The sequence below is a fragment of the Ictalurus furcatus genome, chromosome 11 (genome assembly GCF_023375685.1).
Source record: "Ictalurus furcatus strain D&B chromosome 11, Billie_1.0, whole genome shotgun sequence".
In the NCBI taxonomy this organism is placed as follows: domain Eukaryota; kingdom Metazoa; phylum Chordata; class Actinopteri; order Siluriformes; family Ictaluridae; genus Ictalurus; species Ictalurus furcatus.
In genome coordinates, this window is record NC_071265.1 from 11,766,016 (window position 1) to 11,785,851 (window position 19,836).

At 37.9% G+C, this 19,836-nt stretch overlaps 1 pseudogene; it reads left to right on the forward strand.

The window, feature by feature from the left end:
• The first annotated feature begins 799 nt into the window (after positions 1–799).
• On the forward strand, positions 800–19,013 carry LOC128615032 (egl nine homolog 1-like; annotated as a pseudogene).
• Positions 19,014–19,836: the final 823 nt, after the last annotated feature.

The window sequence follows — 19,836 nt, forward strand, 5'->3', positions numbered from 1 at the left end:
GAGGACTGTTCCCTTAATACCAATAACATTTTCTAATCTATCAAGGAGAATAGTGTGATCTATAGTATCAAAAGCTGCACTAAGGTCGAGTAACACAAGCAGAGAGACACAACCCTGATCGTAGGTCAGTAGAAGGTCATTTACTACTTTAACTAATGCTGTCTCTGTGCTATGATGTAAGCAAAGCAGCAGGGCAAATTTCTATATTTATAATAAATAAATCTATTCATGATGGTGCTTATTTGGTGTAACGAATCTAAGATTTAAAATCATTAACAGCATACTCCTAAAACTAATCAGAGCTCTGATCATAAAAGTGGTCAGTGGAAACGTCTTCACACTGAGAACGTTTCAGACCTCCTGATGGAAATAGAAAATGCCAGCTGATTAAATCTTTATTATTTTCTTTTTCTTCAGCTTGGTCTTGATCACATGATTCACTATCAGGATGTAAAATTTATCCAGGTTAACCTGCATGAAAGGGGATGGGGGAAAACAGGAACACACTTGAAGCATCATAAGAATATATATACACACTGAGCTGACAATTTATTGGGTGACACCTATACTCATTTATTATTTTATTACTTACACTACTATGAGTCAGACTGTAGCACACACATTTCCGCATCATTGTCTGTGGGGTGTGATGTGGCACAATGTGTGTTATTTATTTATTTTTTAAAGACGTTCTAGACAAGGAGCTGGATTTTTATGCCTATGAATAATGTCTGTGTTAGAGACACGTTACATTACAGATCAAATCCCACTGAAATGCCATTTGTGTAAGCTGACACTGTCTCGTGTTAGATACAAGCAGGCCGAAAACAACCCACTCCTACAGCACACACACACCCTCGGCACAACCTAACTGCCGAGATAACATCAAGAAGGAGCTGAAACCACTGCAGGAACAGCAAAAGAGCAGAACACCAAGCTGCACAGCCTCGGAAAAATCCAAACCACATGCAGGCACCACAAAACCTTCACCATCGATCAAACCTGTGTCTGGAACTGAACCTGAACAGACTGGTGATAATGTCTCCAACGGGCAAACAATGTCTCCTCATCAAAAACTGGCCATGGAATATATAGGGCCATGTATGAATAAACATGGCATTTATGTTGTGAACAACTTCCTCGGTGAACAGCTGGTCTCAGCGTGTTAGAAGAGGTCTGTGCTCACTACACCTCTGGGGAGTTTACAGATGGACAGTTAGTCAGTCAAAAAAGTGACTCAACTAAGGACATAAGAGGTGATAAGATCACATGGCTCGAGGGAAAGGAGCCTGGATGTGAGAAAATAGCTGTCCTAATGAGTCGCATGGACGATATTGTCCGTCACTGTAACGGAAAACTGCGAAACTACAGGATAAATGGAAGGACAAAAGTAAGTAACAGACATAAGTTTCTCTACCAGATATTACGTTAATATTATAACACACAGAACGATGCTTTCGCAGTTTTCATGCCAGTGAAACATGTAGACGACAGAATATAAGGTTTCAGGTCTCCTACATTCCTTTAAGGCAGAATGACAGCAGTCTGGGGTCAAGAGGCTTTCTTTAACCTTTATATTAACATCGAAGGACACTGGCAAGTGCAGACAGCAATTGCGCAAACTTTACCAAAATAGTTCAAGATGTTTGATACTAACCATATGTTTTTAATTGCTGAAATAAATTTTCTATGTAGTTTGGCAACTTTAACAAAACTCAATCTCTAATAGGACTGCACATATTATATTAAAATCATCCAAGGTGTTTCCACATATAGCTCTGAGTACACATTGTTTTCACAAAACACAAATCAAGTGGACCACAAAATGAGCTACAAATGTAGTCTGACCACGTCTTGGAGCACTGAAACGTGAATGTGAAACACCCTCAAACTGTATTGGTTCTACAGCATTCGCACATGGGAAACGTTGCATAAAACTGTTCACAAATACCCCCCCCCCCCCACAATTGCTGTGAGCAATGTCTTTTAAATGATATTACATATGACCTCAAACACACATGTGAAACATGAGTCTACAGAAGAATAAGGGAATAAAAAACATTTTAGAAAAGCTAAGCTGTGAGTAGATGGTATAGTGATCCATATGTGTGCTATAATGTGTTGTAGTGAGAAGGAACAAATTTGCTTGTACATATATTGAATATTGCATACTAAATATTTTGCTCCCAATTACTAAACAAACAACAACGAAATGTATGAAATGAATGAATGAAGTAAAAAACTGACTGATTCTTTATGCACAGAAGCAGAATTAGTGAATTTGGGGCCCTAGGTAAAATACAGGAGTGGGCCCCCGTTCCATTCACCCATGCCCGAGATAAAATCCTACAAGTCTCGAGCGGCTTATTTGCTTTATGAAATGACGACAGATATAATAAAATCCAGTATTCAATAAATAATTTAATTTATTATGAATAATATAATAAACAATTCTTAAACCATGTAATCTAGATGACTAACAGTGCGCTTTGTCTGTTATGTTGCCTAGCAACCAAACACTATTCTATGGGTATTCTATGAATAAGACTAGCTTAAGTGCGACAGTTTGCTTGGTGTAAACCCTGCCACTTCAGTATAGAATACAATTATTGTTGTATGATCACTGGTGTGTGTGTATACTGAGGATTTTACAATGGCTTTGAACGCAGTTCAGCAAATTATATTTTAGAAATGAAATGCTCTGTTTTATAAACCAACATTGGTGAGAGCATTATGTACAGTCTGTAACAAATGGCTGTAATTCCTAAACAGTTAGCGCAATATTAAGTACAGAGGCAAGATTACTAAAATTGCGCCACTGTCCGAATACTTTTGGACCTTGACTGTACAGTCCCCTCTGAAAGTACTTTTTGGTATACACTAAAGACATTTGGGTTTGGGGCTCAAAAGATGAATATGAGACGATGGATCAGAATTCTAGCTTTCATTTCCGGATATTTATATCTAGACGTGTTAAACAACTTAGAATATGACAGCTTTTGTTTAAACCCACCGAATTTTCAAGTGATCAGAAATATTGGCTCAGGTGTGCCCTGTTAAATGAATGTTTAAACAATTAATAGCTCTGGATGCCTGCATTTGGTTTGAGCCTTGGGTTTTACCTGTGAAGACAGTGTTTATTGTTCATAAGGATAAACCAACATGAAGACCAGAGAGCTGTCTTTGGGAGAAAAGCAAGCCATTTTGAAGCTGAGAAAAGATGGAACATCGATCAAAACCATTGCACAAGCATTGGTTATAGCCAGTACAACAATTTGGAATATCCTGAAAAAGAAAGAAACCACTGATGTACTAACAACCAGACATGGAAAACAACAGCAGTTGACCTTGTTGATAAGCGAGGTCGGAGGAATATGACCAAATGGGTTCCAGCTGCCAGCAAGGATAATAACTCATATAATCACTCTTTATAACCATGGTGAGCAGAAAAGCATCTCAGCATGCATAAATCAAACTTTGAGGTGGATGGGCTACAACAGCAGAAGACCACATTGAGTTCCACTCCTGTCAGCCAAGAACAGGCGTCTGAGGCTATCATGTGGTCTTGTGCTGTTGTAGCGTGCTGTTGTACCATCTCCTTCAAGGTTTGCATTCATAGATGCTTTTCTGCTCAGTGTGGTTGTAAACAGTGCTTATTTGAGTTACTATAGCCTTCCTGTCAGCTCAGACCAGTCTGGTCATTCCCCTCTGATCTCTCTCATTAACAAGGTGTTTCAGCCTGCAGACCCTCCGCTCACAGGATGTGATCTGGTACCAACAACCATGCCACGGTTAAAGTCACATAGATCAGACTTTTTCCCCATTCTGATGTTTGAACATTAACTGAAGCTCTTAACATGTATCCGCATGATTTTATGCATCGTGTTGCAGGTTTACAGGTGTTCCAATTAAAGCAGACGGTGATTGTATGTGGTTGTGTACAAACCTTTGGATTTAGTTTAGATTTATGGATATTTATGGATATACACATATTGGTCACGTTAATAGGAACCCCTGACCCCATGGGGACCCAGGGTAGAATAGCTCTCTAGCACCTCCTAGCTGATCGTAAGAGGCAACAAATTGGGTGACTTATTTGCTGTGAGTTATGATATGTGACTGAGGAGGAAGAGGTCCTGGTGCTTGAGGAATGTGGTCTACTGTGGCTACCCCAAGTTCAACAAAAGTGCTTTGGCTCCTACTTTATTTAGACAGGAGGCTGGAAGGACCGGATCCAATCAAGTGGCTGGTCAAGACTTGCCTTTGTTGTACCTTTTGGCTTCAATATTGGCCATAATCTCTCTCTCTCTCTCTCTCTCTCCCTCTCTCTCTCACTCTTTGCTTAGCTTTGGCTAAGTGTCAGTCAAGTAATGTAAGCACTTTACCTGATTGCTCGAGTATACCATCCCTATGTCTGTGATGCATATCTGCAGCATGTCCATGGGTCTGTGCATTGCCTTGTTGGGTGGGGAGTAGGGGCGATAAAACAAAGTACAAATAGTCATGGCTGCCAAACAAACCCCTAAAAGAAGGATGCTGGATCAGGACTTAGATCTTGGTTCAGTAACTGGGTATTCTTTTTCTTTACTATGTGATAGTTGGCAGGGATTCATAATTTTGGAATCTCTATCACCTGATCAAGCTATACAAGCATTTTGAGGAATAGCAAGCACAGTCAAATGCAAAAAAGTTGCGGTCTGGACAGATTCTGGTGGAATGTGCAAAGAAGGTCCAAGTTGGAAAATTTACTACATGCCACTGAATTGGCATTTGTATAAAAGCCTTTCCTCATCCATATCTGAACAACAGGAAAGAGGACACGGCTGAGGCTGAAATATAACCAGATCTTCTCAATGGAAGAACTCTTGAACTCTAAACTGTTCCAATGGTACTGCCGTTGGGCCAGACAACATTCGTTATCATTTGATAAAACACCTTTCCCACAATGTTCTGTCTCCTCTTCTTAAAAACTTTAATATACTCTGGACATCAGGAAACATACCACCCTCCTGGCAAGAAGCAGTGATCATAGTGTTGGGTCCGAGTCCACCTTTGACGAGTTCAAGCCGAGACCACGTCCTTAACCAATCAAGTCCGAGTCCAAAATGGGTCGAGATGGACTCAGGTCCAAGTCCTTGATGGCAGAGTCCAAAAAGTAATGAAATTTTAAAAAGATTTAAAATTGCAATTGTAAACTCAACACTGAGCTGTTAAATTAATATTTTAATGTTATAAATGTAAAAAAAATAAAATAAAAAAAATACCACTATTACATCTTGCCATTGCTGTTTAATATTTTTATATCATGCCATCAGCACCTGAACTAGTTTCCTATCAAAAAATGGTTTAATAAAAGAAAAAAAAGAGAACTTTTATTATATTACAAGTGAAAGTACAAATGAACCTGTTTTGTTATTGTATCACACTATATATTATATATATTATATATTGTGTCCTCCAGTTCGAGTTGACATTTCAGTGTTTTGATGCCACAGTTATATAGGCTGAAAGAGAGAGTACAGAGTTACATTTAGCAGCAGGTCATAACAACGAGCTTCATGCTTTATTACTGCTTTTAATCCGTCTATCAATCACAACAAACTCATTTCTGAACACAGCTCTGATCTTTGAATTTGAATTCCTAAAATGAAAAAAAATATATATCACTATTAGCAGGGTTTATGATATTTCCTACATTAAAAAGTATATTTCACATTTTACGTGAAATTCAAGACTGGAATCACCAAATGCTAATGTTTATAGAGGGGCAATATGACTACAGACTTATTTCTCGATAACGATACGTTTTCTTAGGTAGGTCTATCAGTAGTATTTAAGTAAGAAATACTAAGGAAAATTAATAAAGCAATTAAATGTAAAGCAAAATAGAATTAACTGTATGACATGTACAGTGGTTCTTATTAAGCTGTTTACATTCACTTAAGACATAACTGACTGTGTTTGCATGAATACTTGGCCAGACCTGCATTTTGAAATGATGCGTGTGTATTTATTTGACCATCCAAGCATAATAAGCCACTAAAAAGAACTCAATTGGGTACTCACACGATGAGTCAGTTTTCTGAACACGCATTTCAAATGTGTGTGCACAGAAAGCCCCTGGTCAGGCAGGGAGACATTGATTCATTTCTTATCAGGAGTGTTTCTAGAGTCTGTTGGGGCCAAAAATAGGCAAAAATTCTCAGGGGGCCTCTCCAACCAGCATTCATCACTATTATGTTATAAATAATCTGACACCAACCAAAAATGTACGCAATCTAAACTTTTGTATTTATTTCCAGATGTTCACATTAGTACAATTTTCAAACTATAATTATAAACATTTTTGAACAATAAACCCTTACACTTACCACTCTCTTGCTTTCTTTTTTCCTTGTTCTCTTTTTTCTCTTTGTTTTTTCTCTTCCTGACAGAAAAGTCCTCTTCATTTTCCTTAATTGATGTTGTTTTCTGAAAATATTACAGCGAGAAGTCGACGGGAATGACTTGGGGCCCCTTTCAGGAGGTTTCCGACTGTCATGTCATTGCAAGTCATCCATGGTCACTGCGGTTGCCACATTCTGAGACATTGCTGTGGAGTAAAGTTTGTCAGCCTTCGGGGGGCCCCTAGCAGCCTGGGGCCCCAAGCAGTTGCCTGCCTTTCCTGTTCACAAGCTGCACCCTGCTTTGTTATCTTAATTTTATGTTATTTGTTTATCTTTCTTTTCATGTTACACATAACACGGACCTGACTTTACTCTGAAAATTTTCCTAGTCCAAAATGTCAGAGTCTGTGTCAATTTGTGTCCAAGTACAAATTTATCAGAGTGCGTGACAAGTCCAAGTTCGTTCATAATTGGACCTGAGTCCGGGATTGAGTACCCCAACTCTTAAGTAATCATAGCCATACCTATACCAGGCAGGGACTATAATAATCCTAACAATTACTGACCTATAGCTCTGACTAGTTGTCCTTGTAAAGTCGTGGAGAGAATGGTTAATAATGTCTAGTCTGGAAGCTGGACACTGCCAGACAAATAAACAAATTCTAGTGTGGCTTTAGGCGGGGAAGGAATACACTCCAATAATCTTGTTAGGTTAGAGTCTTGCATATATGATGCCTTTATTAAAAAAAGAACATGGTGTCGTTGTCTTTTATTTTATCTAGAGAAAGCACATGACATGGGAATGTGGCATTTTAAAAGGCCTGTATTAAATAGACTTTAGGGGATGTTTGCCTACTTTTAACTCCATTTTTTATCCAATAAACATTTTAAATTCACGGTAGGTTAGGGCTGCACAATTAATTGAATATTGATCTTGATTACGATTTTGACTGCCCACGATTACATGAACATGATCGACTGCGATATTGGCGTTTAAAGTTTGTCCTCCGTTCATAGAAAACTCCACTGCAGATCAAATCAAGAGCTTCCTAAACTTACAGCCAATCACCATAGAGTGGCGCAGGGATGACGTCATTTTGTAATTCCAAAACCTGGAAATGAGTTATCATTTTAGCCCTTCCGGTTCCATCCCAAAGTCAATGGGTTTTTTGAATGGGATTTTGGTTAAAAGCCTGAAATAAGGTCTGTGGTGAACCCAAGCTCAAAATATTTTCACATTTAATTCTATGACATAAAATACGCCAGGAAAACCCCACTCATGATTTTTTACAAAGCTTTTACGTGTATTGAAAAAGGCGGTTGCTAACTGTCACATAATGAGAGTTTAGGACGGATGCAAGTGCAGATAAGAGCTTGATTGAAGAGAGGCAGACAAATCCAAAACATGAGACAATAGCATGGTCAAGGGGTAGGGTTAGCAAAAGGTCAGGCGATCGGCAAACGGGCATAAACAAGGCTAAACAACAAACAACGAGGTCGAGAACAGGATCAAAATTATGAGACGTGAAACTATGAACAAAAGCTTGGTACACTGAAAACTCACACAATACTTCACGTTGAATAAAGAGACACGAGGGGTTTAAATGACAAACACAAAACAGTTGAGACTAATGATGGCACATAAGGGAACAACCAATGACAATACAGGGGCGGAGACAGGACAGAAATCATAACAAATGCACATAACAAATGTAGAAAGTAAACAAACTCAATGTCACTTAAAGAGCACGCTGTGAGCTCCAGCGCTTGCGCAAGGGGAAATCATGACACTAACATGTTGCTAAATGGGATTACAGAGGTTGTCGGGGAAATTAGTCATCCCACCGAACAGGAAAAATCTTTGCAGATAAACTGGTTCAGGTATGCTGTGCACAACCCCCCCCCCCCCCTCCAAAAAAAAACATGGATGAAGATTCATCCACAGAGTAAATCAGTATTATGGAAAATGTTTTAAATCAAGATTGGAAAAGTCGGAAGCTCAGTGATGGTGACGATGAAGTCGAGCGACCGTGGTGTAGTTCATTTATAGCATACGGTTAGTTTTTTATTTCAGGAGATTGTATTTAGGCTTCAAACTTCAAAATAGTTATGTTAATTTGTGAAAATTATCTTGATGGACATCATATTGTAAACTTTTGTTGATCACAAAGATTATTTTCGTGATAATCCAAAAGCCTATGGGAAAATCCTATTGGGTTTTTGTCGAGGGAACCAGTGTGATGCTATCTTCCGGGTTCCGGTAAAAAATTACGTCATCCCTGCACCACTCTATTGAGTGATTTGGCTGTGTCTCTCCTCCTTTAAACACTGGTATTGCCTTTTCTGCATTCGCCTGAATTGTTTTCATTTGGTTGCATATTGTTATATTTGTTGCATATTTTCATTTGGTTGATGGTATTTTTATTTTTACTAATCCTATATTTTGGGTACAATTTTATTTATATTTTGCTTCTACGAGATGATGAACTTTAAGGATCAGTCTAATTTGATGTAAAGATTTGTACATTAGCAGGAATGTAGCACAACATGGAGGTGAAAGCAGCGCTCTGTTTATTAAAATGTGAAAGTACAAAAAAAATATGTTGTCCCTAAAATCAATGAATAATCGGGATTATCATTTTGGCCATAATCGTGCAGCCCTAAGGTAAGTACTATCCTATCAAGCCTACACACAAAAGAACTGGGAGTACCTCAGGGAAATATCCTTGCCCCGGGCACGTGAACAAAAGCACAAATGTAATTGGTACCGCCAGCTTTTGACGTGGTGTGTCAAAAAAAAAAAAAAGGAACCCCTCTACGTTAAAAAAAAAATTGCCAGGATCGTTCCCGTTTAGAACCTCTCCTTTTCAGAGCCTACATGTTGAAGTCTTGTGAACCTTCAATGAACAATGGACACCTGAAACTGGCCCTTCAGTATACAACCAAGTCAAGACAAACCAACACAATCCAGCCTACTCTCCAGCATCCACATTTATATTAGTACAGACCCAAGTACATCTGTCATTTTGGGCTATGTGTAAGACCCCATTTAGAAAACTTGAATGTTAATCTTGACATCTTAACACATCTCTACTCCATTCCCCCATGGGATCTAAAAAAAATAAATATTATCTTGGATATTTCTTGCAATAAAAAGTTAATGATTTACCCAGTTGTGTACCAGCAGTAGTTTCTTTAAGTAGTTTGACATAAGAAGCAGCTTTCCCCATCACACTCCTATATACACGCGCAGATCAAAAGAGGACAATCATGCATCTGCTGCACTAGCAGTTAGACACCAGCACCATGGCATCTGGATTCCAGGACAAAGCTGTTTACAGCTGAGGCCATGCTTTGCTTTTAGCCCTGCAATACGCTGAACATGCACAACATAATTCATTCATTAGTACAGATTCTAAATCTTGCATACAAGCCCTTGAAACCTTGAAAACAGATCACCCCATAATAGTTAGTATTTTATCCAAAGTATATATATATATATTGTTATGATACAGGGAAGTGAGGCAGGAGCAGGTGCAGATCAACGTCTTTATTGCTCAAACACAAGGTCGATAAACACGAGCAGCGATACGCGGTCTTAGACGTGAAGCAGGATTCAAGGCATGAAACATAAACAGGACATGAGAACACGATCACTTAACATCGAGGTGGCTAACACTTACATGTACTTACATGTACTTAACACTTAGATGTACTTAGACTTAGTTAGCTAGTTAAATGTATCTCCAAATAATACTGAGCGAAGTGCAACGTAACATGAGGGCTTTAAATAGCAAACACAATCAAACTAAAAACAGACAGCTGGAGTAAATCAAGACACACCCTCGAACATCAACCAGTGCTTAAACAGGGGGAGAACCAAAACAAACAAAGGTGCCTGTCCATATACAAGAGTGCAGTCTCATGTACGCGCGCTCTCTAAAGCCACTCGTGCATGTCACCGCAGTGCCATCTGCAGGCGGGAACGTAACATATATATATATATATATATATATATATATATATATATACAGAAACAGGACTACAACATTCTCTTTTGTTGAATACCAGGCCAGTGTGGCAGTCTGGTAATAGCAGTCCAGGCTGCTAAAAGGCCCTTGGAATGAAAACTAGTGAGTGCCTTATACCACCATCAGACCTCTGACTGATCCTGAACTCCTATATTGTAAGCCAGTAGCAAGTGAAATGAAATAAACATGAGGATAACAAACTGCATGGAATTAATGCTGTTATTGACAGAACATTTTTGTTTTAAAAATTGTTGGGCTCAGACTGTGTATACACAATGTTTTAATTAATAGGTGAAGATGCATCAATTTGTCGGTCAGGTAGGAACCCTCTGACTTTCAAGCACATTTTAATGAACTTTTCTGCTTTTAAAGTCATCAGACAACAGTATTATTCTGTAAGGGCTTTTAAGGAGGTATTTGATAAGGTAACACCAGAAGGAATTTTAGAAATTTTTTATCTCAAATTAAATAATTAATAGATTGAAAGGATGGCCTTCTAGACTGGTTCAAACTGATGGGAAGACATCAACTCCAGTATCCACTCTTTACAACAATGGTGAGCAGAAAAGCATCTCAGAATGCACACCAAATCAAACCTTGAGGTGGCTGGGCTACAGCAGCAGAAGACTACATCAGGTTCACTCCTGTCAGCCAAGAGGCTACAGTGTTCATAGGCCCACTGAAACTGCACAGTTAAGGATTGGATATTGAACATTGCCTGGTCAGGCATGCAAAACATGCAAATGGAGTCAGAATTTGGCATCAACAGCATGTATCCATGGACCCAACCTTCTTTGTGTCAACAGTTAAGGCTAGTGTTGGTGGTGTAATGACCACAATTTGCCCATCTTATAATGGGTAACTTGAAGAAATATACTGTAAGGGTATAGGAAAACATGTACATTGTAATAGAGTGCACACATTATTGTGCCATTTATAAACTTTTCTTACTATCCAGGTTTTCAATTGTTTCATAGTAAATTCAGTCTGCAAAGTTGTTCATAGTAAAAGCAAATAATAATTTTTTAAAGTTTAAACTGATTTGTTTATTACTATTAAATCATTAGTCAATAGTGTATACACACAATGATTTATAAACAATTAGCATTTGTTCATTCTCAAATTCAATAGCTAATGATTTGTTCATAGCTATAATCACTTTTAAAGATGCATAGTACCATCCATCATTTTTCCATACTGATTGTCCTACACTGGGTTGCAGGGAGCCTGGAGCCTATCCCAGGAACACCCTGGATGGCACCAACCCATCGCAGGGCACAATCACACACACATTCTATGGACAATTTGGAAATGCCAATCAACCTACAATGCATGTCTTTGGACTGGGGGAGGAAACCGGAGGACACAGAGGAAACACCCGAAGCTTGGGGCAAACATGCAAACTACCGTGGCAGGATTCGAACCACCAACCCCAGAGGTACAAGGATAACATACTAAGCCACAGTCCCATATATTATTTTTTGGGTTACTATGGGTTTCCTCCAGGTTTCCTCCATGTTCTCCAGTTTCTTCCCACCTCCAAAAAAAACATGCTGGTATGATAAATTGCCCCTGGGTGTGAATGTGCATAATCAAGGTGTAATTGAGTAATGCTCCCTCCAATGTGTATTCCTGCCTCGAACCCAGCGTTCCAATGGTAGGCTCTGGATCCTCCGCGACCCTGACCAGAATAAATCACTTATTTATTTATTTATTTATTTATTTATTTATTCAAGATTTTCTTTTACAAGATTTGATAAAAATGCTTGAGTTTAGTTGGTCATTTTTTTTGGTGTGTCTATTTATTGTTCATTATAAACTTTTCTTGATATAAATTGTTGTCCATACCACCCACTACTATTTTGGTAGTATGTGTGAATTTATCTATTGTTAGTTTTGCAGTTGGATTTGTGAAGGTGAACAGCAGTATTTTTTATAATGATTGAACTTGGCTAAGGTTAGTTAATTTGAGGCTATGTCTGTCTCATTAGCAGTAGTTAGCATTGTTACTTGATCAAATTATGAATGTTATTATAAAAGTATTTTTGAAGCTATTCCATTATTTGTAGGTTATTTTTTTATTTATTTTATTTTTTTATTTATTTAATTTATTTTTTATAAATACTTTATTTTTATAAATCGTTAATAGTGCTGGAACAATCTTGGAAAGGCTGTCATTCTGTAAACAATCTCTGTTTAAAATGTGCACTTTACTATATTAGCATGGAGCATGTGATTCTCGTCAGTGCAGCTTTTAAATGCTTTCTTTTTTAATTACTATTAATATGTTTTTGTCTCAGCAAAGCATCATCCAAATTTGACTACTGAACAGCCATCAAGAATTATTGCCTGGGTTTCAAAAAAAGGATTTTATGGTTGTTGAAAATAACATACAATGCACATTATTTAACATTATAATGCATTTACTTGTGGCCGGACTTATGCACAGGCTAACCTAGACTGTAGCCAAGGGCTCCGACCGAACAGTGGCCACAGAATTAATCAAAAGCTAAAAATATATATTTAGGATTTCAGTCCTGCGAACAGAATCTTTTCAAAAAAATATTGCCGCTGGCTTGTCCAAGTTCAGATACTTTGTTAAAGAAGGTTCTTTGATTTGTTTAGTTATATGTTGGTCATATTTGGCTTGTTTTTATTGGCTTAGATTGTGGCAGTGGTGGTTTACAATCTTGCACAGGTGCAGTCACATAGATAGTGAATGGTACCATGCAAAACACAGCACCTAATGCAAAAGCATTCACAATAACAGTGCAGGGATTTTATTGAGAGCTATGATGGAAGGTTTGGACTGAAAGCTCAACCAAGGCTACATCCCTATTCTTGATGCCTGTGTTGCTTTACTGGTGGTCTCACAAGGCACAGTACTGTGTATCCACCTAAGTGGAGATTGCAGTTCTCAGATTCAGGAAACAAAATGGCAAGACCAAAGCAGTAAGAGACACACCTACAGGCTCCTAGGAGGCACTAGAGCGCCTCCCATTTGACCTGTCCGGAGGGCTCCAAACAGTGTCCCCCATAACTAAAGGGAGGCAGGGAGGCTTCTATGGGTTCTGTTCTTCTTTTTTTTCACATCCTGGATGAGTCATTGATGAGCTCTTAAAGGAATTTTGGTAGGTTGACCACCTTTGGGAAGATTCACCACTGTTTCGAGTTTTCTCCATTTGGAGATAGTGGCTCTCACTGTGGTTCACTGGAGTCCCAGAATGATACCTATTTTAATACCTTTCTTTCTCATCTCTTCCACAGAATCTTTTGATATTGGCATAGTGTGCTGTGTTCACTGTTTTCACCTACTTCGCTTGGTTGGAAATGTTCTTTTTAAGTGATGTTTTTTATTTAACAGGGCTGGCAGTAATAAGGCCCAGGTTTATTAATCTTATTAAACCCAATTATCAATTCAATTAACTAAGGAGGCAGTTACTTTTTCATACAGGGCTGTTTGGTATTGGATAGCCTTTTTCCTCCAATAAATAAAATGAGCATTTGAAAATGTGTTTTGTGTTTACAAGTGTTGTCTTTGACTTGTATTAAATTGAGTTTAAAGATCTGAAACAAATAAATGTGACAAATGTGCACAAATGGAACAAATCAGGAAAGAGGCAAATACCTTTTTGCAATACTGTACATGATATGCATTCTGACTTTTTGTCTTGTTCCTTTCAGGCAATGGTAGCTTGTTACCCTGGCAGGGGCACTGGATATGTGCGGCATGTGGACAACCCTGATGGTGACGGGAGATGTGTTACATGCATTTATTATTTAAATAAAGACTGGAATGCCAAGGTATGTAAAATCACTAGACAATGCAAATCCAAAATTAATTATGGCATTAAGATATACTATTTCCCAAAGTTTAGATCTACATGGTGTCAAATGTATGACGGGCATAATATGACATAGATTGGGGATATGTTTTTGGTAGTTTTTTTCTGCATTTCTCTGTTTTGAATATTTTGGTAATTAAATATTTATCTAAAATATACACAACCCTCTCTTAATATACATCATATAACAGTAGTTCTGTATGTATCTATGATTCTGTTAACACAGAATAAGTGCCAGGAATGGTGAATATCACCTGAATAACTACATATTTGTGCATGTACACATGCAAGGCAAAACCATCCAAATAAGCCATTATCAATGACGTATTTGCTAAAAATTCTGTTGTCATACATCATTCCCGGAACTTTTCTGGCTAATCAGTGCTCGTGTTGAATGACTGGGATCTCTGGAGTGTTCATAGAGCTGCAGTTACATCACTATTTCACCCTTTCTAACACCACAGGTAGAGTAAATATCACCTGGATAATGCAAGGAGCAGCATAGATGCTCTGAATGTCACAAGTAACTGTCAGGTTTACTGGAAAGAGCATACTGAGCATTACAAAGAATGCTCTTCAGATCCACGTTCATGGAAAGCTGTGATGTCAGTTAGTTTTGGTTTACAAAAATTGTTGGTATGACATTATAGAAGTAAAGTCTGGACTTAACCACAAGGTCAATCTGAAGTACTCTGGCTAACAACACATGCATGCAGTTCTCCTATTCTTTTTTTGCTGAAGTGAACACACTTTCGAGAAACCCATATTCAGCATCCTGCATTAGATCTTAAGGGATTCCAGCCTTTCAAGTTTCTTGCAAATCCCTCTAATATATGTGTTCTGTGTGTGTTTTAGTGGAGAAAAATAAGAAGAAATGTCTTAACGAAAACAATAGGGTTTCACCTGATGCTTGGCCCCTATAAGTCCTAACAATTACAATAGAGGTAGAAGCACTTTGTGTTTGGACATAATAATGATAATGATAATAACGATGATGATGATAATAATAATTATCAGGGCAAAAGAAAGGAACCGAATGACAAAAGATTTGACACTTTTAAGAACTTACACCCCGTGGGAATTGAACCCATAATCTTTCGTACTAAATCTTATTGTGTATCACAGTGCACCACACAGAGAATACAGCTTTGTGTTGATACTGAGGAGAGTATCCAAGGTGAGCATGAGCACAGAAAAGCATTAGTTGGAATGTTAACAGATACTGGATAATAACTTTTGAACAAATATGAATATCAGAATTCTGTATAGTCATTTTTGTGCGGATCTGACAACTGATCATCTGACATTTTTTAAAAATAGAATTGGACAATTTGTATGAGGAGTAGGGAAAAAACTAAATACCGTACATTTCAAAATGGTGACTTCTGTAATGGGTGGAGTCTTAATATAAGATATCAGTTGAGGAGATATGATCAACATGAGGAGAGTAATCTGATGAACTAAATTTCTTTTCACTAGGGCAAAGTGTTCAACAATTATAACCATTTGAAAAGTGAATTTTTGAACTAGTGGTGGCACTATAGAGTTGGTCATAGAAGGCTCATAAGGTACAGATGCTATTCATGGTCATATGTATGAGTGTGACAAATTTAATCATTTTCTTACTTTCGGTTCATAGGGCTACCATAGACTCCCAGTGGGGAATAATAATAATAATAATAATAATAATAATAATAAGCAGAAGAAGAAAACTAACGGATACAATAGGTGTCTACACACCTTTGGTGCTTGGCCCCTAGTAATAATAATAAGTAGAACCAGATTATAACCAATAGGGTTCCGTGACTTTCTTTAAATCTCTAATAATAATAAGAGGGGGAAATGTATCCAACATACAGACCCAGAAACAGATATTTGATTGAAATAATGTTGTCGCCCCATTCCCCCTTTTTTTCTGTCTTGAGAGCATTTTTTAATTTTTGTGCAAATAAATTCTAGCAGTCTGGAGTTACAGCTCTTTAAGTAAACCAGGGAAATTATCATCAATGTTAAAAGCTGCAAAAAGCAAATGTTTATGGCTTAAGTTAAAGAATCAGGAGAGAGAGAAAAAAATAACTGTACACCTTATTTTTTACAATAGATATGCTTGGTTTTATTGTTGAAGACATGAATAGCACTCCCCACAAATCCACTTAAAGATTGCATACATGCATATGTACAGTGCCTTGCAACAGTATTGTCCTGAAGTCATCAGACTCATCTGGATTATTGCAAACCAATATGCTCTTAAAGTAAATTTTCAATTAGTCAAATTATTCGTTATTTGCCAGCATGTCTTAAAAAAAAATAGAAACTGAAAAATGCTGTTTGAATATGTAATCAACTCCTTCAGTACTTGGTAGACCCACCTTTTACTCCAACAACCGTTTTAAATCTGTTGGGTTAAGTTTCATCCATTCTTCTAGGCAGATTTGCTCCAGGTTCTTCAGGTAGGTTGAAAGTTGTTTGTTGACTGCAATTTCAAACAGTGCCACAGATTCTCAACGGGATTCAGATCTGGACATTGACTTCGTGCCTGTAGAACATTCACTTTTTTGTTTTTAACCACTCCTGCATTTCTTTGGCCTTGTTTTTGAAAATTGTCCTGCTGAAAGGTGAAGTGTCTTCCGAGCATTCGTTTTTGCTCAGCAGACTGAAGCAGGTTCTCTTGTATCCCACTGTATTGTTCCCCATCCATTCTCCCTACAATTTTGACAAGAAACCCAGATTTTGAGGATGAATATCTTCCCCAGAGCATGATGCTCTGCACCATTTTTCACTGTAGGGACTGTGTTAATTGAGGTGTTGCATCACACATAGCACTTTGACACTTGCCCAAATACAGTATTTCAATCTTGGTCTTATAATAACAGGAAAAAAGAACAACCTACGTCTTTACTGGGTCACTCTCATTGTTTCAGATGGCTCTTCTTGAGCAATAGTTTCCTTCTAGCCACCCCTCCCATACAGTCCTGAATTATGCAGAACTCTTGAAATGGCTGGCTGGTGCACCTTCACTCCACTCTCAGCCACATGCAGTGCAGTATTTATCATCAATTGAGTTTTTAGCTTTGTGTTAATACTTTATATCCACTGACCACTAGTGTGCTTCATTTGCTAAGTTTGGACTTGCATTTATTTTTGTGTTTCAAATGCCACTGAATAATTCCCCTTAAATCGTCTTTCTTCCCAGGAACATGGTGGTATATTACGGATCTTTCCAGCCCATATTTGACAGACTGCTGTTTGTCTGGTCAGACAGACGGAACCCACATGAGGTCCAGCCTGCGTACGCCACTCGGTCAGTTACCATGGAAGCTGCTAGTATGGCACTTACTCTACATTAAATATCTTAATCTTAGTGTCCTAACATATGTAGTAAACCAGTGGTTCTCAAACTTTTTTCAGCCTTGGACCCCTAGCATACTCTGACACAATATGTATATTATATTAATATAGAATTATAATATATAATATACAGCGTATATATAAGTCATCTACACTACACATTTTCATGGAGCACAACATGTCAAATTGAACACATTTTCAGTTCAATGTTATATTTGCTATACTTCCTGCTATTCACTTTGCTTTAACATTAACAGCGACCTTTGGGGGTGATACGTTTTATTGCTAACATTACACTTAATTTGATTATTAATCTGAATGATAATTTATTTATTTAACCCATCTATGTTGGTTATAGTGCAATTAACGCTTTTGCTAATAATGACACGGTGAACATAGTTCATGCCAGAATGAACTAAGCTATGTTACCCCCTGTAATTATGCTACAGACCAAAAGGGGTCTGGGTAGCCCTGGTTGAGAAACACTGTAGTAAACAATACAGATTTTGTGCTGCATGAAGATGCTGATGTGGTCAAATTTCTGTGCAGGTATGCTATTACTGTGTGGTATTTTGACGCAGATGAGCGAGCTCGGGCTAAAGAGAAATACCTAACTGGTGAGACTCATGCACTCTCTCACAAAGAAATGAGAAATATGACCCAGGACTAATGGTTAATCTGTTCATGATCTATATTTCTAAAATAGTGTTCTTTCTTACGGAAGCCCTAAGCGACCATGCACGATGACTTTTTTTTTCTGTTGTTTTCTCGTGATCTCGACTTAATTTTCCTGTGCACAGGACATCCATCATCCCAAATCAGTGGGGTTTTTGAATGGGTTTTTGGTTAAATGCCTGAAATAAGCTCTGTGGTTAACACAAGCTTAATATATGTTCACGTTTTATACTACGACATAAAATACATCAGTAATACCCCACTTTTTTTCGTGTCTTGAAAAAGACGGCTGCTAACAAGTGGCTAAATGAGACTACAGAGGTTGTCAGGGACATTAAACATCATCACACCGAACAGGAAAACTCTTCTATTACAGCCTTGTTGGGTTTATACTCGCACTCTTGCAATTCAAATGTTCCAACTTATAGATTTATCAATTCCTAGTATTTTCCAATTGTATTGTTTTTTTTTAAATAAAGATTGAAAGAGTTGTCGGAAGTGTAGCAGTAGTGACGTTGAAATCATGCGACCATGGTGTAGTTCGTTTATAGCCTAACATTAGCTTTTTACTTCTGGCGAGTGTATAGGCTTCAAAATCTTATGAATCTTATCTTAATGAACGAAACGTGTAAGAATCATACACTTTTGTTGGTCACAGAGTTTATTTTCTGCAATAATCCAAAAGACAATGGAAAAATCCTATTGGCTTTTTGTCAAGGTGAACTGGGGTGATGCTAACTTCTGGGATGGCCTACAAAAATACGTCACCACTACAGGATTCACGACTTCCATTAGTGTCTGACACTCGAGAAGGGGACACATCCCTCTCTCTTAACGTGGAGATAAAGGCCATCTCTACAGAGGGCAATTATTACATTTATGATGGATAAGATGCCAACGTGCATGTAACACCAGTCCCATTCACAAAGCGCAAGATTTTCTCACAATAAAATTACATCTTGAGAAGATGTCGAGATCATGAGAAAACAGCAGAAATATATATATGTGTGTGTGTGTGTGTGTGTGTGTGTGTGTGTGTGTGTATATATATATATATATATATATATATATATATATATATATATATATATATATATATATATATATATATACAGTATCTCACAAAAGTGAGTACACCCCTCACATTTTTGTAAATATTTGATTATATCTTTTAATGTGACAGCACTGAAGAAATGACACTTTGCTACAATGTAAAGTAATGAGTGTACAGCTTGTGTAACAGTGTAAATTTACTGTCCCCTCAAAATAACTCAACACACAGCCATTAATGTCTAAACCACTGGCAACAAAATTGAGTACACCCCTAAGTGAAAATGTCCAAATTGGGCCCAAACTGTCAATATTTTGTGTGGCCACCATTATTTTCCAGCACTGCCTTAACCCTCTTGGGCATGGAGTTCACCAGAGCTTCACAGGTTGCCACTGGAGTCCTCTTCCACTCCTCCATGATGACATCACGGAGCTGGTGGATGTTAGAGACCTTGTACTCCTCCACCATCCGTTTGAGGATGCCCCACAGATGCTCAATAG